Here is a 23,419-nt window from a genome sequence, read left to right on the forward strand (position 1 = left end):
GGAGGAATGCATCGGGTTTGTTATGTGATAGAAATGTACCCCTCAAACTTAAGGGAAAATTCTATAAGATGGTAGTGAGGCCTGCAATGCTTTATGGTGCCGAATGTTGGCCATTAAAAGAGAAGCATAATACTAAGTTAAGTGTGGCAGAGATGAGGATGCTTAGATGGATGAGTGGCTTTACCCTTAGAGATAGGATACGAATGAGCATATACGTGAAAAGGTTGGAGTAGCTCCAGTAGAAGATAAGATTAGAGAGAGTCGCCTTAGATGGTTTGTTCACATAAAACGGCGGCCTTGCGATGACCCGTTTAGGAGAGTAGAGGTATTAGATTTGACTTGTGTTAAGAAAGGTAGGGGTAGACCTAAAAAGACTTGGTTAGAAAATATTAGGAATGACCTTTCTTTATTAGATTTAAACGAGAATTTGGCTTTTAATAGGACACAATGGAGAAAAAGGATTCATGTAGCCGACCCCACGTAGTGGGATAAAGGCTTGATGTTGCTGTTGTTGTTGTTGTGGAGTTTTTAGTCCTAAGGTTGTTGAAGGTAGTCGGTTTATAAGATAAGTGGCAGTTAGGAGGGCTTCTCTCTAATAGGATTTGAGTGTATTGTAGTAGAATAGAAAAGCACGAGTGGAGGCTAAAAAGTGACCATTTTTTCTTTTCTCAACCCCATTTTGTTGTGGGGTGTGAACGCATGAGGACTCATGGATGTGACATTCACTTTGGAAATAAGATGATAGGGTTTGATTAAAATAGTCTTTAATGTTATCAGAGCAAAATTTCTTTATTTTTACTCCAAATTAATTTTGGATCATGGTGTGAAAAATTGAAAGAATGGTGCTAATATCAAATTTATTTTTGAGAAGATAGATCCAAGAGACTCGAGTGCAATCATCAAAGAATGATACAAACTAACATGCCCTAGCTAAGCAATAAAAGAAGTTCTTTTATGTTTGGTTAGCTCAGAGGTATCACAATGAAAATGTTTATTTTCTACTTGCTGAAAAAGTTTGGATACATATGTTTTAAGATATCAAAAGAGATATGTCCTAATTTATAATGATGAAGCAATATAGGGGACCTCTTATCCTCTAGGGATAATATAGAGTAGCCTTTTTTAGATGTGGTCAGTTCTTCCAAGTAGTACAGTCTCTGTTTAAAATTACGCAATAAGAGGCGCGCCTCTGCGCAATTTGACCCAAAACCGCCTCGAGGCTTACGCAATTCCTCTCCTGGAAGAGGCGTACGCCTCACTTGGTCTGAGGCGCGCCTCAGAGGCGCAATTGCGCAATTCTGGCAGAGGCGTACGCCTCATAGACATGGCCCCAACCACTTAAAATGAAGCCTTTTTCTTCCCTCAATCCCGCACGACTTCCAGGTTCCCGAAATTTTCCTTCCCGCAGCCTGTGTTCGTGAAACAGAAAGGTTCCCGCACCGTCGACTTCCCTTCCCGTCGCCTCTCCCGCTAGCGCCGCCTCTCTCCGACGAAGTTGAAGTGTCCGGCCACCCTCTAGGAGTACTCCACAATCAATTTTAGGTTTTTTTTAGTTTAGGGTTAGATTTTTCAAGTCCCTTGAAGACCCATTTAGTGATGGGATATGATTGCATTTTATATGTTCTTTGTACTTTAGAAGTTTTGTTAAACTAATATTTTGTGATTTTGTACTTTGTGATATGATTTTATTGCATCTATTTTCTTACTTTCCACTATTTTCATATATCATTTAGATGTTTTTATTGTAAAATAAAATATTGTTATATTTACCTGCTAAAACCCTTAAATTCTCATTTATGCAATTCTATGTCCGTGAGGCTTACGCCTCAGACCGCCTCGAGGCTTAATTACGCAATTTTAAACCTTGAGTACAATCCAGCTCTCTCCTTAGCAAGTTCAATCTTCTTCCCCGATCTCTGGTCCTGAAATAAGCAATAAGCAGGGTTAAATAGAGCTTGACAATTATGGTCACCAGTAAGCTTCTATAATGATATTAGGTTTGTGGATAAATTTGGTACGTTGAGTATATTTTTTTGGGTTAGGGATGGAGAAAAGGTTATGTCTCCTTGGCCAGCAACCGTGGTAAGAGAACCATCAGCAGTGATGATTTTCTTATCACTTGGGCAAGGAGTATAGTTTATGAAGTGGGTAGGTGAGTGGGTCATGTGGTCTGTGGCTCCTAAATTAATAATTCATAATTCTTTTTAATGATTTCTAAAGGCACTTCAACCAATGGAAATAGGAAACTTATCTGAAAGTGCAAGAGAAGAAGATGCATTTGATTTTTCAAATGATACCGGAGTTGTTTTAATTTTTCAATATCTTCTTTATTGAATTCTCTGAAGCTGGACTGTGTTTTCTGGTTGGGCTGACTTATTATATTGTTGGCATGGGATGTGTTTATTGTTTCACTTCTTTGATTATACTCATTGATTATTATGTAAAAGCAAAATTACTTAACATACCCAACTACAAATATTTAAATGCAAAGCTAATATAACATAATTATGAGTAATGGAATGCAATTATCTTAATTAAAAAATAAACAAATATTAAAAATAATAAGTATATTCAGATAAAATACATGGTTTATAATTACGCAATAAGAGGCGCGCCTCAGTGCAATTTCAGCCTTTTAAGCCTCAAAGCCCACACAATGATACCTAAACTTGAGGCGTACACCTCAAATTTACTGAGGTGCGCCTCGCCTCAAGTTTAAGAGGCGGCCTCTAAAAAGAAACCCTAACCTAATATTTATCTACTCGGTTCATCATTTCCAAAAGTCTTAAAGCGGTCGGTTTTCCGTCATTTCTGAAAACCTCCCCCTTCTTCTTCGAGCATCATTTTCCCTCTTCGTTCCTTTCGACCGGCATTGGCTTCCTTCCATCGAGATTTGCTCTTCACCTATTGCTTGGAGTTCTCTTCTACCGCGAGTTGGGTTGGAGTCTCCTTCGACCGACCACTTTAAGCTCTTTTTCTTCATGTTTGGAGTTTAGGGTTTATTGACAAAGGTGAAATAGCTTTCCTTCCATTTCTTCTTTGCACTCAAATGTGATTTTTTTTTTTGTTATACTATCGCATTTATCGACATCTTCCTTTGGTTTTCATTCATTTATGGCAAAAAATTTTCTTATAAATTTTATGCAATCTTGCTTTGTTTTATACATACAATTTTTAATGTCATTTGACTGAATGGTTGCCATTGATAGTGTAAGAAAATGAAAATCATATGACTTTTTTATTTATGTAATATTTAAATCTCTTTTTGTTAGGCTTATGTTTATGTGGACTTGTGGTTTAGGCATGCATAATAGAAAGTATAAGATGCTCAATAGATTTGTGTATAAATTAATGCCGAAAATTTTAGTAGGAGAGGTGTACTACATGTAATATGAATGTAAGTTATGCACAAAGAATGTCTTGATCTTCTATTATACAAAAAAAAATTTGTATGCAATTTTCAATGTCATTTGATTGAATGGTTGCGATTGATAGTGTAAGAAAATGAAAATGATAGGACTTTCTTTATGTAATATTTAGATATATTTTTGTTAGACTTATGTTTATGTGTACATGTGGTTTAGGCATGCATAATAAAAATTATAAGATGCTCAATAGATATGTGTATAAATTAGGTTTTTTTTATAGTGTCTTGATGTTTTGATCTTCTATTTTATATTCATCTCATAAATGAAGGTCAGAAGATAAAGCTGCATCAAGTCATAGAAAAGATCCTGCATGGAAACATAACACTTAGGTGGATGTAGGAGGCAGTGATAAACATTTGTATATATGAAATGCAATTACTGTGACAAAGTTATGAATAGTTGTGTGACTAGGATAAAGGATCACCTTTTAGGGTCTCACAAGAATATTACACTATGCTCCAAAGTGTCTGATATTATAAGGGAGGAGATAAAGACATACATGAATAAGTCTACCACGTCAAAACATCTTACACAGAAGCAATTTGAGGACAGAGTTGATATTAGCTCCTACAATGGGAATGAGCGTAGCGTCAGGAATTCATCTTCTTCGATGAAGCCCATTTCATCTAGGGGTGTTACAGATCCCATGGATTATTATATGGTGCAAACATGAAAGGATAGGCCTCCTACTACACAGAAGATGGCCCCAGAGAATGCAAAGGAGGAACGAAAAAGAGTGTGTAAGGACTAAAGATATAGGCAGATTCTTCTATGAAAATGTAATTTCATTAATGTTGCAACATCACCTACCTATTACAACATGATTCGTTCAGTTGGAGCATTTGGGAGAGGGTTCAAACCTCCAACCATGTATGATTTGAGAACATGAATTATGCAGGAGTTGGATAGCATTGATAAAAGCATTGAAGAAATTAAGAGGGCTTGAGCCCAAACAGGTGTAACAATTATGTTAGATGGGTGATTTGATATAAAGCATAAAATTTTGATCAACATCCTCATTAATAATCCTTATGGTACTGTATTTTTAAATTCAATTAAAGCATCTGATAAGGTCAAAGATGTTGAGTTCATATTTGGATTATTATATAGCATTGTTGAGAAGGTTGCAGAACAATTAGTTGTATAAGTGGTTATAGATATTGTAAGTGCTTACAAGGCTGCAAGGAAAAAACTTATGGATAAGAGGAAATATATGTATTGGACTCCATGTTCTGCAGATTGTATAGATCTGATTCTTGAGAAGGTTGGGGAGCTGCCTCAACACAAGAATGCACTTACTAAAGCAAAGAAAATAACTAAGTTCATTTACAACCACTCTTGGATTTTGGTTTTTATGAAGAAATTTTTAAAGAAAAAAACTCTAAGGCCAACAGCAACAAGAATTGACATAGCTTACTTGACATTAGAGAGTATGTTGGATGCTAGACAAACTTTAGAGTCTATGTTCACCGCTACATAGTGATTGAGTTGTGCTTGGGCGAAGAAAGTTGAGGGAAAAGAGGTTAGAAAGATTATTTTAAATGACATATTTTGGTAAAGTATCTTATATGCCATTACAACCATGAGACATTTGGTTCAAGTTTGAAGGATGGTGGATGCAGAGAATAAGCCTGTAATGGGTTTCATCTACAATGTTATGTATGAAGCTAAAGAGATGATTACCTACAACTTAGGAGGCGAAGACGGAACATTTAGGAAAATTTAGAATATTATTGATGATAGGTGGGAGCTACAACTTCACCGACACTTGCACGCAGTAGGTTATTACTTAAACCCTTATTATAAATCTGCAGAGAACAAGTCTACAAACCCTGAAATAAAATTGGGATTGTATCATTGTATGAATCGACTGATAAGTGATGCAACTAAAAGATCAAATGCATACATGCAATTAGTCTCTTTTAGGAACAAAGAATACTTTTTGGATTACAGCAAGCAAAGGATATAATTATCAAACAATCTCCAGGTAATTTCATTTAATGTTTTAACATTTATTAAAAAGTTGCTCTTTGAGCACTAATTAAACTCTCTTATATAAATCTTAGTTAAGTGGTGGATTCAGCATGATGTTGGGACTCCACAATTGCAGCGTTTTACTATGAAAGTTTTGAACTTAGCATGTTCTTCATATGACTGTGAATAAACTTAAAGTACTTACAACCAAGTACATACAAAGCGGAGAAATTGTTTATCGACATTGAGGATTAATTTGTTGGTGTACATTATGTACAATAGGAGACTAAAAGCAGGAACTTGATAAAAAATGATTAATGGATGATGAATATCATTTGTTTTGTTAGGATGTGGTATCTGATGATGAGTGATTTGTAGATGATGAAGTTGAAGTGATGCCATCTGAATTATTAGATGAAAATTTAAATGTTGATTTCTTTGATGGTCATAAAACATCTACATCCACCACAACTCAGGAGCAAATCAAAAAATATATAAAAATAATATATTTTTGTTTGACTTTTATTATTGAATTATACTATTATTCATTTTGATATTGTTCAAAAATATTTAGGCAAGAGGAAGATAATTGATATTGATGAAGGAGCTGATTGGAGATATTGGACTCTATAGGAGAGATGGAAGGGGAGAGAGTAGTTCATTGATGATTCAAATGAAGACCCCCTTAGTGAAGACAGTGCTGATGACTTGTGAGTTCTATGTGATATATCATTGCTATTTATTTTTGGAATTATATGTTAATGAAAAGAATATTGTGATTTGGGAAAGATAGAATTTGAGTTGAACTATATTTCATGTTGTTTTATTATTGGGATATTTTGATTTCCCTTCATATCTTGTGCCTTTTTATGTTTTATATTATTTACTCATTAGTATATAAAAAATTTAGCATTTTATGTTTACGCAATCTTTTGATTTTGAGGCTTACGCCTCACCTCACAAACGAAAAACGCCTCAATACCCGATTATGCAATTTTAAACATTGATAAAATATATTGATCGCAACAATATAAATATAAAGCTGATAAATTAATGAGTTAAAAAAATAGAATATGGCCTCAGATTTACAGAGGTTTGATTAAAAGCCCTGCATTATAATGTTTAATAAACTAACATAATCTAGCAGCCAAATGATTAAATAAATTAAATTGTGACAGCTTGAATTATAAATCACATATATCAAATAATGTGTAATAAGTTGTAAACAATTGAGTCTGTTATAGGGAAAAAAATTTAGAAACTGCTATGATTGTTATAACTGTAATTTTTTAAGAAATAAATTAATTAATAGCTTTCCTATAGCTGTTACAATGAAACAAAATTAGTTGTAAGAAGTAGATTTCTAGGAGAAAACTTTTTAAAATGTAACCCTAAGGAAAAGTATCATGACATTCACAATTTTAAATTGACATCATGGACAACTTAAGCAAGCATGCAAGTATTTGTCACATACCAGTTATATTTTTTGTAAAATCAGGAAGTTCTCATGTGTGTAAATCACAGGGTTTGAAGTGTCGATCAATGTTCTGGTGTCGGTTGATTTATTCCCTAAGGAATTAATTTTTCAGTTCTAGATAAAAATTGTAATCAAGTGTCTTTTATTTTTATGTTGGGATTTTAGTTTATAATGAATTGCTTAGAATTTAGAATTAAATAATAAAATGAAACAAAATATAATGTATTAAAAGACAAAGAAAAAAAAACAATATTTAAATACATGAACAATGTATAAAAGAAGTTAAACATCATAACATAAGAAATCTAAGGCTTTTTTTCTATATGCAGCTTCTAGTGTGTGCTAGATCCTGCGGGTAGTCAACCATATAATTAGTTTGGGTTTTTAATTTTCAATTTTAAATATATTTAATTTTCATCCATGGATGATTTTGATTCAAATATTAATTTTTTAAAATTTTTATATTGACTTATAAAGAAAGTTTTATCTTTGACTTAGTATTACTCTACTCTATGTAGCTATTGTTGGTTATTATTCTATGGGTTTCTAAAAAATTATTTCATATTTTTATGATTTTAATGAATTTTCTAAATCCTAATTCAATTAGAGAGTTTATTTAATTTGGAGGTGAGATGAGTTGTTAATTAAAATATTTATTTAATTTATTACAACAACAACATTATAATTTTATGTATTTATAAAAATTTATTTAAGATTCTTCAGAATTTTACTGGATATTTAATTAACTATTATTATCCTTTATTCTCTTTATCACTTTTTTATCTTTTTTGAATCCACCATTATATTTGAATTAGAATTCATTGAATTTTTAGATTAGATTGTATTAGTCATGTATATGTCCTTTAATTTTTAACTTGTTGATTTATGTTAATTTTATGTTTCATTTCGTGTTGAGGGTTATTGGATGTAATATGAATTACTTGCTTTAAGTGTAAGGTGAAATCCAATCTTATTATGTTCGCTCTTAAATATGTATGTGTTTATGTATATAGTATTTGGTTTATTACTTATTAATGGTCTTATTGTTAATTTGGCTCTTAGGGATGACTTATGTAGGTCAAATGAGTTAAGTGTCCAAATAGACTTATGAGTGAAGAGAGGAAACTAATCTACCATGTGGGTATGACGCATCTGGTCAAGATCTAATGGTTCCATCATTCCGAGTTCGTCGTTGCCCTTAGCCTACTTAGTTGAGTGTCAACCAGATGACCCTTATTAACAATCATGGGTTACCTCATCCAATGGGACCTCATAGATTAAGGGATTTAGGGGACCTAGTCTAATGCAGTCAAGATAACCTACTTTAAATTTTCTTATGTGACTTATTATTTTCCTTGTTGTTTGCTGAATTTCCCTTCTATTTACTGAAAATTCCTATTATTTTTTTCTAAAAATTTATGTTGTCTTCTCATTTTTCGGCTGTTGTTTGGTCTTCCCAATGTGGTTGTTTGGTCTTCCCCATGTTGGACTTTGATTTTCCCTCCTGGCTCTTCGTTTTCCCCTATTCCTCTTCGGTTTCCTTATTGTCTTTATTGATGGCTACTTGTTTTCCCTCATATGGCCACTCAATTTCCACATTTATTGAAATCTATGTGGGGTGTTTTAATTCCTAATTAATTGGACTAAATTGGAATAGTTTTATGGATGATTTGGAAGGCTTCTATTGGCTATTTGGGTGGCAAATTTATGTGAGCATTTAATATAATTCCCTTTTCTTTTTCTATATAAGGTGGTTGATTTCTTTATGAAAAGAAGGATGATATATGTAATGATTTTTGTAACAAAACCTAAGGGTTTTTATAGCTTGCGAGCTATTGTCTTCTACCCTCTATCTCCTGAAAATTTGTCTCAGACTTCTACCGCCTTCTTCTATCCAAGATTCCCGCCCCATTTGTATCATTCTTCTCAAAACTTTTGTAAGTTGAATGTGTTGTTGAGTTGGTGTGTCAAGTCTAGTATTTATCTATGAAAAGTGTTAAGTTGTAATTTTTGTTTTTTATATTTATGTTATTAGAAAGGAAGATTTGGCTCTGAAAGTTTGAATAGGTTATTAGACCTAAAGCAATTGTCCCAAGGCTAACTAAGAGGGGGGTGAATTGATAATTTAAAAATCTCTTAAAAATTTTAGAAAATCGATTTTATAATTTTTAAACACAATAAGATTTTATAAAAATAAATTTTTCAACCACAACATTAACTTGCAGAAAATAAAAACAGTAAAAAATAAAGACATAAAAACATAGAAATTTATAGTGGTTCAGTCCAACAAGACCTATGTCTACTCCCTGAAGACTCCCTCTTCAGGTATTGCACTATACCAAATTGACTCTCCTTTTGCTCTCATACCATAGGAAGGCAGTGAAGCCCTTACAATAACCTATCTTCCACCAAATCCTGGTGCGGCAGAGAACCGTCATCCTTTCTCACCCTCCTGGTATAGGCAGAGTATCATCATCATTTCATACCCTCATAGTGTCGGTAGAGTTTCGGCGCTCCTTTGAAAATCTTCTTCCAAGAGTCTTCAAGAAAGTAGGGAAGAACTTTGAAAAACAAGCAAGAGATGCTCACTGTTGGGCAACCTTGTGAATCCCCTCACAATTCCCTCTTAAAAAATCTCTCTCTCCAATCAGAAAAAACTTTCCCAAACACTCTTCAAGCACACTCTCAAAAGAAATTCATAGTAGGAGTTCTTGGACAATCAATTTTAAGAACTCTTATATACGAATGATATAAAAAACCGTCCATAAAATTGAAAATTTCAATTTGATTATCTTGGATCGTACAATATGATCGCACATCATACGCATGATCAGTTCAAAAAATGCTCGTATAATCCTGTACAAATTTATTTTGTACTCTGACAATCGTATGTAGACTGCCATCGTAAAGTACTATCAGCTCAAAATTGAACCAATTTGTCTGGTACGATTATATATGAATGCATTTCATACTATGGTTGGCGTACTATACGATACTAATTTTATACAGTACGATCAATTTAACCAAATCAAGCTTTGTTTGGTATGGAAATGGACGAGTCCATTTTGTACTCTAGACGGCATATGCACGAATCCAATTTCATACAGTACGAATAGTTCAGAAAGTTTACATGTTCGTGTGGACGAACTAGTAAGCACTCATTTTATACTCTAGACATCATTTGTATGAAACTAGGAAAGTACAATACGATCAATTTAAAAAAAAATTTGAGTTCGTTCGGGACGAACTGATATGTGGTCATTTCGTACTCTGGACGTCGTCTGTACGAATGTAACTTTTTACAGTACGAACAGTTCAATCAAAAATTTATAAGGAATGGTTCAATTAATTGCTCTCTGGAGGAACACTCAGGTCAAATTGTCCCGTACGATCCCATAATCGTATAGTACAATTCATTTTTAAAATTCAAATTTTGACTCTCCCCCAGTGTATGTGTGCACAATTACCCAATTACAATCACACTCTCTCAGACTCAAGAAAAATAAGAAAGGTACAAACTTCAAATACAATAAATTCTGATCTAATCTGTCTTGAAATCTTCAGCAGTATGGAGTATGATTTTTCTGAAACATTAGTACACACAAATAACACAATCAAAATTTCCAATATATGTTAGGAGAAACAGTAATCAACAAAATAAGATTTTAGAATCATCAAAATACACATAATATAAAAACATAGTTTTGAAAACTATATTGTAACAAGCCCTTTACGATCCTAATTTTATGTTGCTTCATTTTGGTATCAGAGCCTTAGGTTGTAGGTCAACTGGTCAAGCCTTCCTTTTTACTCTATAAATAAAAAAAATGAAAAACCAAAACACTCAACAAGCCGAAGATCTGAATCAAGATTCAGTAGTTGGTGAAAATTAGCCAACTAATCTAGAAGAGAATATTCCAACATCTAGATAGATCACGACATAAGGGAGCTCTACCGATCCAATCCAAAACGAACTCTACAAAATTCATGAAAAAATAAATTTATGCGCTGAAAGATATGAGAAGAGAAAGAGTCAACTTCAAGCCCAATTAACAAAGAAAAAGAAATGATTCAAAGAAAGTATGAGGCTTTAATACAGAAGTTAGATATGGCTCAGTCTACGCATGATGGAAGTTCGAAATCTATCTCATTAGGGGATGAGATTTCTCCACCTAGTGAGAATTGATGCAATCAAGATAACCTACTTTATATTTTCTTGTGTGACCAAACATTTTTCTTGATGTTTGCTTAATTTCCCTTCTACTTGCTAAAAATTCCTGTTGTTTTTCTGAAAATTCCTGTTGTCTTCTCATTTTTGGTTGTTGTTTGGTCTTCCCAATATGGTTGTTTGGTCTTCCCCATGTTTGACTTCGATTTTCCCTCCTGGCTCTTCGTTTTCCCCTATTCCCCTTTGATTTACTTGATGTCTTTATTGATAGCTACTCGTTTTCCCTCCTATGGCTGCTCGGTTTCCCCATTTGTTAAAATCTATGTCTGATGCTTTAATTCCATATTAATTGGACTGAATTGGAAGAGTTTTGTGGCTAGTTTGGAAGGCTTCTATTGGCTATTTGGATGGCAAATTTATGTGAGCATTTAATATCCTTTTCCCTTCTTTTTCTATAGAAGGTGGTTGATTTCTTTATGAAAAGAAAGATGAGATATGTAATGATTTTTGGAACAAAACCTAAAGGTTTTTATAGCTTGCGAGCTATTGTCTTCTAACCCTCTATCTCCTAAAAATTCGTCTCGGACTTCTACCTCCTTTTATCCACGGTTCTCGCCCCATTTGTATCATTCTTCTCAAAACTTTTGTAAGTTGAAAGTGTAGTTGAGTCGGTGTGTCAAGCCTAGTATTTATCTATGAAAAGTGTCTTTAAGTTGTAATTTTTGTTTTTTATGTTTATGTTATAAGAAAGAAAGATTTGGCTCTTTGCAATCCTAATTTTAGGTTGCATCAAAGTCCTAGGCTAACAAATGGGGAGTGCACATTTCTATGCATAGTAAACCTATGACTACATTATCTACCTTAGGATGTTGACCCTTAAGTTATATGTATATTCATAAGAGATGTAAAATGAGTGAGAATGATATAGACTAAAGCAGCATAGTGCCCAGGGCTTCTTTCTATACCCAACATCATCTATCAAGGCTGCAGGTTAAGTGAGTTATATAATATACACTCGTTGTTGTCTTAGCTTGTGAGTTGAGTGTGCACTAGCTTTTATAAGCATTAATCTACTTAGTGTGAAGGTATTATGGGGTTGATGTTAGATATTCAACTTAATATCAAGCAATGAAAACATAAGTATAAGGGTACCAATTTTCTAGTTCTATTTTGTTTTTTATGTTTCCTATCTAGAAAATCTTTATAAAAAAACATTAAAAGCAATATGCCAATTATGATCATGTATGCATGGGTATGCTAATGCACTATAAAGAAGTCAAACAAATGACAAATAATTCCTAGCCTCATTTCCAAGTTAATTTAATTACCATAACTTAATACATACACCACAAAAAATCAATACATGAAACATGTAGTATAATTAAGATTGGTTGTAATGTCACATATTAAGTGAAGAGTTTATTATAAAGCCTAAGATTTCAAATCATGTGTCAAATTATAAATGAGATTCAAGTTTAAATACAAATCAAGTAATTATTAATTGAAAGAGGCAGAATGAAAACTTGAATTCTTCAATAAACAACAAGCAAAATTTTCCTCTTCAAACTATAAACGTATAAGTATAAAATGTATTTCTAAATGGGATTTATTCACAAAATTGAATGGCTAAAGAAGTTGTGAGTTTTTGTAAAGATTAGATTTGAGTATTTTGCAACTATATTTAATTGAAAAATAGCAATTAAATGCATACATGTAAGATGATTGATTGATTGTAAACAAAATTGCTTGTTGTCCCCAAGATAGATGGCTACTTACAAAAGTTATACTCATATTCATATAGAATTACTTAATTAGTTGGGAATGAAATGACCAGAAAATAGTTTAGAGATGCCAAAGAGATTGATTTTATCCTATCGTTAACACCACTCTCAATTCAATAAACGAAATGTACTAGCTGTATTTATATATATATGCACAGGTAAGTATTTTGTATATTCACACGTATGAACAGATAAGATCCTTTGTTAATCACATTAAAAAAATTAAAATAAGATAAAGTAAATTACTATGTTATTCGATAGAGTTAAACTTTTAACATAAATTTCAAAATGAGTGGAACTTGTTCTATTTCATCAATTCAGCTCACTACAAAAGAAGACAAATATGTATATAACTGAAGGATTTTAAATTATCATTCCAAAAAACTAATGCACAGCTCTTGGATATTAAGGTTAAGCCAGCAGTGTAATGCCTCTATCCCTAATAAATAATAAATAAGTACTATGATTCAACAGTAGGTAATGAGAGTTGTGTTATGCAGCATTTCCATTTGATTAGTAAAAAAGACAGAATACACGCAGCATTTAAAGTAATAATAGAGGTTTGAGGAGTACGTGATTGTTTAAAAGTTGCCTTGCTTCACCCAGCATTTTTCAAATGGGTTTGATGGCTTTGAAATAAATAAGCAGATATATACATTTACAGTTAGCAAAAGAGACATTTCCCTTATCTATGGGCATCGACGTTAAGTTACTCATTTGTATTAGTATATGATTAATAAATATACATCCTAATTATGCTAAATACTACTCTCATTTTTTTATTACCATTGAGAATAAGTAGGAAAAAAAGAAAGAAGGAAAATACATCGATTTTGTAAAGGAAAAAAAAAAGATTCATGGATAATTAATTCATTTGGTAAAGCACGTGCAATGTTTAGCATTTGTGAAGCTCATGCGGGAATACTTACGCTCTAGGAAGATATGACAGCAACCGCGATTCCAGCAAAATAAAAGCACTTGAAGGTAGAGAGAAAAATGCTCTAAACTTGCTCTCTCATTTATTGTTAGCTAGGGATGGACGACCGAACCAACCTAGGTTCCCGCTTCCCTTGCTCTGTCAGCATCACTCTTGGCGGATGCAAAAACAAATCTGCAGAAGGGAGCAACCCTCTCACTATTCTATCTCTCTCAAAGCCTTTCTCTCGATCGGTCTCTCGTTTCTTCCTTCAGACAAAGACGATCGAACGAAAATGTAAGGGAAGAAGCCCCCAGCCCTCACTCGATTATCTCTTGTTTCAGGCAGCCCGCTCTTTCCTCCACTCGATTGAAACTCAAGAATAGAAGAAAACACACACAAGATGTCCGTCTACCCTTCCTCGCTCTCTAGACCGTATAGAACGCACACGCTCGCCTTCGTCTTTCTCCTGTTCACTGGAATAGAGACGCAAGCAAGAGAACTTTCCTTCTCGTCTCTCGCTCTCTCTTCCTTACATCCAGAGGGAATCAAAAAAGTGAAAAAAAAAAAAACTCTAAGGGGGTGTTTGGTATCGGATTTATTTCGATTTTTAAGCAGGATTTACGGTAAATCCAGCCAAACGCAAAAAAAGTCGCGGTAAATCCGGCAAATCCGTAAATCCTGGATTTGCGGCGTAAATCCGCTAAATCCCGGTAAATCCTAATCCCACTAGAAGTCGGATTTACGGGATTTGGCCGAAGAAGCGCGCGAAAGGGAGAAAGTTACCTTCACAGCAAGCGAGCCCCGTTGTTGCTTCCGATCAAAAAATGTCGTAACTTCCGCTCCAACAGGAAGGGAAGGTCGTCGAAGGAGCGAAGTCGAACAGCGACGAAGTAGAACTCGCGCAAAACTCTGCAGGAGGGAACGAAGCCGAAAGAAATAGAGAGGGAAAGGCAAAACCTAAACTCTCTTGTTGGATCACTTAATTAATATAATTTAGATATTAATAATTAAGTAAAACTAATTAATTATTAATTAAATTATTAATAAAATATTAGTTAAATACTTAGTTATTTCAAAATAATTAATAAGATTAAATATGATTTTAAATGAAAATAATTATTATAAATAATAATTAATCGTCTTAAATCCTTGAACCACTTTAAATGCGTTAATTATTCAATAAATGCATGTCAAATCCTTTAACCGATTTAACGGATTTAAATCCTGAATTGAATAGTCAAATAGTCACATAGGATTTATCATAAATGTTGTCAACAATTTTCAGGATTTAACCTCCTCAGAATTTCGTATGTCCGGATTTAGAGGATTTAATGAAATCATGTGTGCTACCAATGAGCCCCTATGTATGTAAATGCAATAAAATGCCAATTAGAGGAAATATCCAATCTTTATGTGGAAGCCGCCAGTCAAGAGAGAATATGATGTTATGTTTGGTTAATTATTTTGCATATTACTCCTTTTATTTTAAAATCTCCAACCATTTTAAATCCTGTAATATGTTGCCAAACATCTTTTTGGATTTAACAGGATTTAAATTTTTTTATACCAAACACAATTCAGGATTTATGAGCATAGGATTTACTAAATCCGGATTTACTTGATTTAGTAAATCCTACTAAAATTGAATCCAATCTTATACCAAACACCCCCTAAGGGGCTATTTGGTATTGGATTTACAGCGGGATTTAAGTCGTATTTACGCTAAATCCAGCCAAACAGTTTTTGTATATTATAACATAAATTTTCTTGCAGCAACGATAATTTGTGTTTTTATTTACTTTGCTCTCTTATTTTCCTGTATTTATTTATATGAAATGTTCTTCATTTAAAATAATTGAGCCGTGCAATTATATTTATACAATGGTTAGGGTTAATTAATTCAAGATGAAGCCATTTGAAGTACCATGCGGTAAATATTACTTGGTTGATTTTGGATATGCTAATACAAATAAATTGATTGCACCTTTTCGAGGTTATCGATATCACTTGGCTAATTACCATGGATGTGCTTCTTGTCGATACAATGTTGAGCAAGAGTTATTTAATCATAGGCACGCACAATTACGCAATGTGGTTGAGCGAACTTTTGGGATATGGAAGGAACGTTTTCAAGTTTTGACCCGAATGCGACAGTTTCCGGTGAATGTTCAAGCAGATATAGTTATAGCTTGTGCTGTTCTACACAACTTCATCGGCCGATATCACGGACATGGCCTGTACTTTAACATGTGACAGACATAAATGCAGCATGACGATCGGCGTGATTATTCATTAAATATACATTCATATCCCTATATTTCTTATTTCTCTTCATATTTCCCTCTTTATATTCCCTACAATTTTTATTCATCTTCATAAAAGGGAAAATTACCATACATTTAAATGAATAAATGAAGTTAATAAAAATATTAATTAAATATATAAATAAAATATTTATCCAGATCTGTTGATTAATAATTTAATATTACTCTAATAGTAAACCTGTAGCCTCAATTTCTATGAATTCGCAATTCACTGTCACATTCTTTTCATCAATTCTTCCATGTCAATGATTTCCTTAACAAGAAAATGCCCATCATTGCATGATTTGCAAAACTTTCTTAAAAAGAAAACTAGGTGATGCCCTCTTTTAATGTTTAACATGTTGATTATTTAGCCAGGTAATCAATGAATAATAATTAATATGAAGGGATATTTAATGAATAATAATTAAGATCATGATAAAATTGAAAAAGAAGAGTATGAGATACGAAGAGAAAAATACGAAGGGATATTCAATAAATGTGAATGAAGACTAAAAAATATTAAGGAATTCGATCAAAGTATATTTATTTTTTTTTATTTGCTTAAATAAAAAGTAATTATATTTAATTATTTTAAAATAAATAATTAATTATAATAAGATAATAAAATCAAAGGCTATGATCCTATTTTAATTACTAAAATGAAAGGCTAGGATTATTGGTGAAGAAATTCAAGTGGCTTTTATAATAGTAGATATAGATTGTTAAAGTTGAATTTTTAGAGATGAAGAGTAAGTTATTTTTTATAATAAATTTGATAGTAAATTGTGCAAATGTAACATATGAATTAACATAATAATTTTAAATAATTTAATATCGCAATTAGTTTTTAATTGAAAGTAAATTATTTACATTAATAATTGTAAACGTGTAGGCCCCTTTACGTGTCAATAGATATACTTTATTGACACATATAGATATAATTTAAGTTATTTTATTAATGCAACTAATATTATTATTTGCTTATTTTACATGTTATATTATGCCCCAAATTGAATGTGAAGGGCATTATCAATGGTAATTGTTCAGGTTGTGGTGGTATTCTCAGAGATAATCTTGGTAATACTATAATTGCTTTTGCTGGTCCCTTACCTTTGCGGGATAAGACTTTTGTTGAGATTTCTGCTATTCTTAATGGTATTAAACTTTGTATATCTTTGGACATTATTACTTTCAGCATTGAGGTTGATTCCTCTTACATTATTCAATGTTTTAACTGTATGGATGAGTCTGTTTGTAATGAAAATCTTTTCTATTTTATGAGGATTATTAACCAGTTAATGGTTTTAAATGATGTATCTTTCTCTCATGTCTGTTGGAAAGGGAATTCCTATTTGGTTTGGTTGGCTAATTGGGGTTGCAATTTGGCTTAGTTTACAGATTATTATGTTAATAACATTCCTGTGCAGTTAAAAGGGATTTTTTTTAGGATGGAATTGGTTGTCCATATATTAGAACTTAGTAGTTTGGTTTCTTGTTGTGGTTTTGGGTATGTTTTCCTTCCTCCTATTGTTGTTGGTAGTATGCTGGTTTCTAACACTTGTACTTTTGGCTTGTTTAATTCATCTTCTGGATGTTTTGATGGTTGCCTATGTGTCTTGCATTACTTTCTATTTGGTAGCACTTTGTTTAAGCACTGCTTGATATTCCTCAGGGATTTTCAAGAGGTTCTCTGTATGAACATATTAATTATTTTCTATTCTAGTTTGGTGTTGCTCGTAGGTTGCTGATTGATCTGAATTTAAGAGCCAGCCATTTTGATTTCTTGTTTGCCTTTTGGTTATGTTCTATGAGTTTCCTATTGGATTATGATATTGCAGGCACTTTGCTTCTTTGGTTTGGTCAGTTTCTAGGTGTTGGGAGTTACGTCCAGTATGTTTTGATATTTTGGCTTATCATTTTCACTATTGGTTTGGTGGGTTGGATCTGAGAGGTCAAATTGAGAGCTGTTTACTTTCTTCTGGTTGTCTTCTATTCCTGGACGATCTTATTGTTAGCTGGCGGCTCTTCTTCTAGATTGCTGGGATTTGGTTCTGGGCTATTTGTTTTTGTCTCTGGTGGAGATTAATTTATGTCATTTGTAAACTATGATATGGGGTTGATCATCCTGTTTGGGATGGCTTGTTTTGTTGTTTATGGACTTGGCTATGGTATTTGGGTCTTTTGGGTTGTTCTATCCGGTTTGTGTTTTATTCTACTAGGGCTTACTAGATTGACTCAATGTTTGGTTCTTACTAGATTGGGATTACCCTCTGCTACTTGATGGAATTTTGGATTAATATTGCTATAATCACTTGTGCTATCTTCCTTCAGTTATTTCCCTTTTTTTTGCCACTGCTATTATATGCTTTATCCTATTTTGCAGAATCACTCTTTTGTAGGTATTGGTATCTATTTGACTCTAGATGGGAAGCTGGTTCAGGTTGTTGTTTTTTGCTTTAATTATCTTTTTTAAGTGTTTAGCTTCACCCTTAGGGTGTTTTGTACTTTTCTCTAGTAGGGACATCAAGCTCTTAGTTTTTTTCTTGGCTTTTTTCTTGTAGCTCTATTGAGTAGTAACGAGCTTGAGATCCCTTTAAAGTCCATGTATTATTATTTTTGGATGAACACGTAGGATCCACCGTGGCTTCTTATTAAAAAAAATCATCCAATATGATTTTGGATCATCCTGCATGGTATGATAAAAATAGAAAAACACTTAAATCTATAAAATTTCTCCCCTTGAGTGTGTGTGTGTGCAAGGTTACTTAGCAAGAAGATCCACAATATTACGATTGACTCAAGAAAAGACAAAAATATAGAATTTCACTTATAGACTAACACAGTCCTAATCTACCTAATCTTGAGCTGGCTTGATTTGCAATTGACTTTGTGGACTTGAAACATTAGTAGGCAGGGTAATAGTATAGAAATAGAAATGCCAAAAATGCTTGCTATCATCAAAATTATAATCCTTGAATTCATGTTTGCAATAGGTTCTTCCAGCATACTTGGAATATCATTTGCAATGATATTTTTTGGTTGTGTTGGATTTCTTTGAGGAGAATAATATTCCCAATTTTTTACCTTTACTTCTTTGGTCCTTATTCCTAAAACCACCGTTGTTTCCATCTGGAATAATTTGAGAACTATTAGTCTTTTTTCTTTTTTCAGCAATCTGATTTCTAAAATTTTCATGAGTAGGTTAAATTCCATTTTACCTAAATTTATTTCCCCTTTCCAAATGGGTTTTTTAAAGGTTGGGCTATTATTGATAATATTCTTTTGGCGCAAGAATTTTGTTATGACCTGGATGTTAGGGTGAGAGGTAACAACATTATTTGAAAGCTTGATATTATTAAGGCTCATGACAACATTGAATGGAGCTTTCTTTAGAATATATTATAGTTATTTGGTTTTAATTCCATTTTTATTAATCTTATAAGGAAATGCATTGAAGGTTGTAATTTTTCCATTATTATTAATGACAAGAGTAAAGGCATTTTAAATCCTCTCATGGTCTCAGACAGGGTGATCGTTTATCCCCTACTCTTTTATTATTGTGATGGATTATTTTTCGAGAGGAATTTCCAACCTCTTTCAAATTAATCCTAGTATCTAGTTTAGAACCTTGGGTGTTTTCCCTATATCACATTTATGTTTTGCTGATGATTTTATCATTTTTTTCTAATGGCTCTTTAAATCAGATAAATAAACATTTAGACTTCTTTAATTACTTTGAGACTGTTAGTGGGCTTTCCTTAAACAAAAATAAATATTGCTTAATTTCTCCTTCAAGGATGTCAAATGAGCATATTGGGGCTATCAAAACAATATCTGCTTTTATGCAAACTTATTTACCTATTAGATACTTGGGGTCACTCTCTTTAAAGGCCGTAAGAAGTCTTTCTTATTTGATGATTTAATTTCCTTGATTCAGAATATGCTCTTATCTTGGGATTCTAACTTTTTGAGCTTTGGACGTTGAAATACCCTTATTCATAGTGTTATTTGCTCACTTCCAATTTATAGTTTCCAAACTCTTCAACCTACTAAAATGGTTTGCAATAGAATTGCTAAATTATTAATAAGTTTTTCTAGAAAGGGGCCAACTCTAACACCAAAATTATCTAGGCATCTTGGGATAAATGTTGTGGTGTGTTAAAAGAGGGTGCTTTGGCTTGTAAAAGAATGTGTGATCTTTCCTATGCCTTTTCTTTGAAGTTGTGGTACACTTTACATGCTAATAAAAGTCTTTGGGCTAATTTTATGATGGCTAAGTATTGTGTGGGTAATCACCCTACTATTTGTTTTTTTCAAACAAGGGGATTCCAATGTTTGGAAAAGACTTTGTAAGGTTAAATGGAGGGTTGAACCACATATCTCATTGGGTCTTCGCCATGGCGATGTTTTCTTTTTGTAGGATAATTGGTTAGGTCAGCATTCTATTGACTCTATCACCAACACCTCTTCCACTGGGGCGGTTAAGATGAGTTCTTTCATTACTGATAACTATTGGAATTATGATAATCTTTCAAATGTGATCCCTGATTCTATTATTCATTAAATTTTGAATCTTCCCCTGAGCATCAATTCTGAAGATCGGTTGTTGTGTAATTGGTCTAAAGAGCCATTGGAAAAAAAGTATTGGAATGTTTTTAGAACTTAGAATGAGTGTTCTTATATTTTCTCATTGATTTGACATAAAAGTATTCCTTCTACTATTAGTATTTTCATTTGGAGAATTTTTCATAAGCTCATCCCTACTGAGGATAATTTAATTAAAAGAGGTTTTTTTTTGCTTTCCATATGTAGTTGCTGCTACCATGTTGAGAATATGCATCATATTCTTTTGTTTGGTCCAACCTCTGTTAAAACTTGGATTTATTTTGATTATATATTTAAGCTCAATTTTTTTAATACTAACCTTTCCATTAATGTTCTCCTTGCATCTTGGTTTGTCTAATCTAAGGGGTATATTAGGAATGTGATTCCTTCTCCTATTATAAGGTTTTTATGGTTGGACCGGAACAACTCTTACTTTAATAGTTTAGGTATGAAACATAATTGAATTTTTAATAATGTGAAAGAGAAAGTTTTGAATTTAATATCTTTTAACCTGCTTACAATGAAGAATTTTAAGAACTTCTATTTTGTTGCTAAAGATTTAGGAATTAAGCTTAATGATAATTGTCATCTAGCTGGTTCTAGAATTTTTTACTGGATTAAGCCCCAAATTGAATGTGAAGGGCATTATCAATGGTAATTGTTCAGGTTGTGGTGGTATTCTCAGAGATAATCTTGGTAATACTATAATTGCTTTTGCTGGTCCCTTACCTTTGCGGGATAAGACTTTTGTTGAGATTTCTGCTATTCTTAATGGTATTAAACTTTGTATATCTTTGGACATTATTACTTTCAGCATTGAGGTTGATTCCTCTTACATTAATCAATGTTTTAACTTTATGGATGAGTCTGTTTGTAATGAAAATCTTTTCTATTTGATGAGGATTATTAACCAGTTAATGGTCTTAAATGATTTATCTTTCTCTCATGTCTGTTGGAAAGGGAATTCCTATTTGGTTTGGTTGGCTAATTGGGGTTGCAATTTGTCTTAGTTTACAGATTATTATGTTAATAACATTCCTGTGCAGTTAAAATGGATTTTTTTTAGGATGGAATTGGTTGTCCATATATTAGAACTTAGTAGTTTGGTTTCTTGTTGTGGCTTTGGGTATGTTTTCCTTCCTCTTATTGTTGTTGGTAGTATGCTGGTTTCTAACACTTGTACTTTTGGCTTGTTTAATCCATCTTCTAGATGTTTTGATGGTTGCCTATGTGTCTTGCATTACTTTCTATTTGGTAGCACTTTGTTTAAGCACTGCTTGATATTCCTCAGGGATTTTCAAGAGGTTCTCTGTATGAACATATTAATTATTTTCTATTCTAGTTTGGTGTTGCTCATAGGTTGCTGATTGATCTGAATTTAAGAGCCAGCCATTTTGATTTCTTGTTTGCCTTTTGGTTATGTTCTATGAGTTTCCTATTGGATTATGATATTGCAGGCACTTTGCTTCTTTGGTTTGGTCAGTTTCTAGGTTTTGGGAGTTACGTCCAGTATGTTTTGATATTTTGGCTTATCATTTTCACTATTGGTTTGGTGGGTTGGATCTGAGAGGTCAAATTGAGAGCTGTTTACTTTCTTCTGGTTGTCTTCTATTCCTGGACGATCTTATTGTTAGCTGGCGGCTCTTCTTCTAGATTGCTGGGATTTGGTTCTGGGCTATTTTTTTTTGTCTCTGGTGGAGATTAATTTATGTCATTTGTAGACTATGATATGGGGTTGATCATCCTGTTTGGGATGGCTGGTTTTGTTGTTTATGGACTTGGCTATGGTATTTGGGTCTTTTGGGTTGTTCTATCCGGTTTGTGTTTTATTCTACTAGGGCTTACTAGATTGACTCAATGTTTGGTTCTTACTGGATTGGGATTACCCTCTGCTACTTGATGGAATTTTGGATTAATATTGCTATAATCACTTGTGTTATCTTCCTTCAGTTATTTCCCTTTTTTTTGCCACTGCTATTATATGCTTTATCCTATTTTGTAGAATCACTCTTTTGTAGGTATTGATATCTATTTGACTCTGGATGGGAAGCTGGTTCAGGTTGTTGTTTTTTGCTTTAATTATCTTTTTTAAGTGTTTAGCTTCACCCTTAGGGTGTTTTGTACTTTTCTCTAGTAGGGACATCAAGCTCTTAGTTTTTCTCTTGGCTTTTTTCTTGTAGCTCTATTGAGTAGTAACGAGCTTGAGATCCCTTTAAAGTCCATGTATTATTATTTTTGGATGAACAAGTAGGATCCACCGTGGCTTCTTATTAAAAAAAATCATCCAATATGATTTTGGATCATCCTGCATGGTATGATAAAAATAGAAAAACACTTAAATCTATAAAATTTCTCCCCTTGAGTGTGTGTGTGCAAGGTTACTTAGCAACAAGATCCACATTATTACGATTGACTCAAGAAAAGACAAAAAACTAGAATTTCACTTATAGACTAACACAGTCCTAATCTACCTAATCTTGAGCTGGCTTGATTTGCAATTGACTTTGTGGACTTGAAACATTAGTAGGCAGGGTAATATTTTAGAAATAGAAATGCCAAAAATGCTTGCTATCATCAAAATTATAATCCTTGAATTCATGTTTGCAATAGATAGGTATAGTTTTTTGTAATATTTTAGTTATTCAAACTTTAGTAAAAATTTGTTACTATAGTTATATTTGTAAAGTAATATTATAAGAAAAAATAAAAAATACAAATGTCGGACATCACCGCAATACCTATAAGTATATTGCTGTAACAT

The 23,419-nt window shown here is 32.8% G+C and overlaps 1 protein-coding gene across 6 annotated transcripts in view; it reads right to left on the reverse strand.

The window, feature by feature from the left end:
* Positions 1-14,320, reverse strand: part of LOC110108390 (succinate dehydrogenase assembly factor 1, mitochondrial) — a 71,895-nt gene extending 57,575 nt beyond the window's left edge. For 2 of the 6 annotated variants that reach the window (XM_028698945.1, XM_028698954.1), the window contains exon 1: positions 13,758-14,320. The gene's annotated coding sequence lies outside the window, so the exon portion shown is untranslated. The remainder of the gene's footprint in view (positions 1-13,757) is intronic. The other 4 variants (XM_028698946.1, XM_028698947.1, XM_028698944.1 and 1 more) reach the window with 3 other exon arrangements.
* Positions 14,321-23,419: the final 9,099 nt, after the last annotated feature.

The sequence above is a fragment of the Dendrobium catenatum genome, unplaced genomic scaffold (assembly GCF_001605985.2).
Source record: "Dendrobium catenatum unplaced genomic scaffold, ASM160598v2 fragScaff_scaffold_1188, whole genome shotgun sequence".
NCBI classification, from domain to species: Eukaryota; Viridiplantae; Streptophyta; class Magnoliopsida; order Asparagales; family Orchidaceae; genus Dendrobium; species Dendrobium catenatum.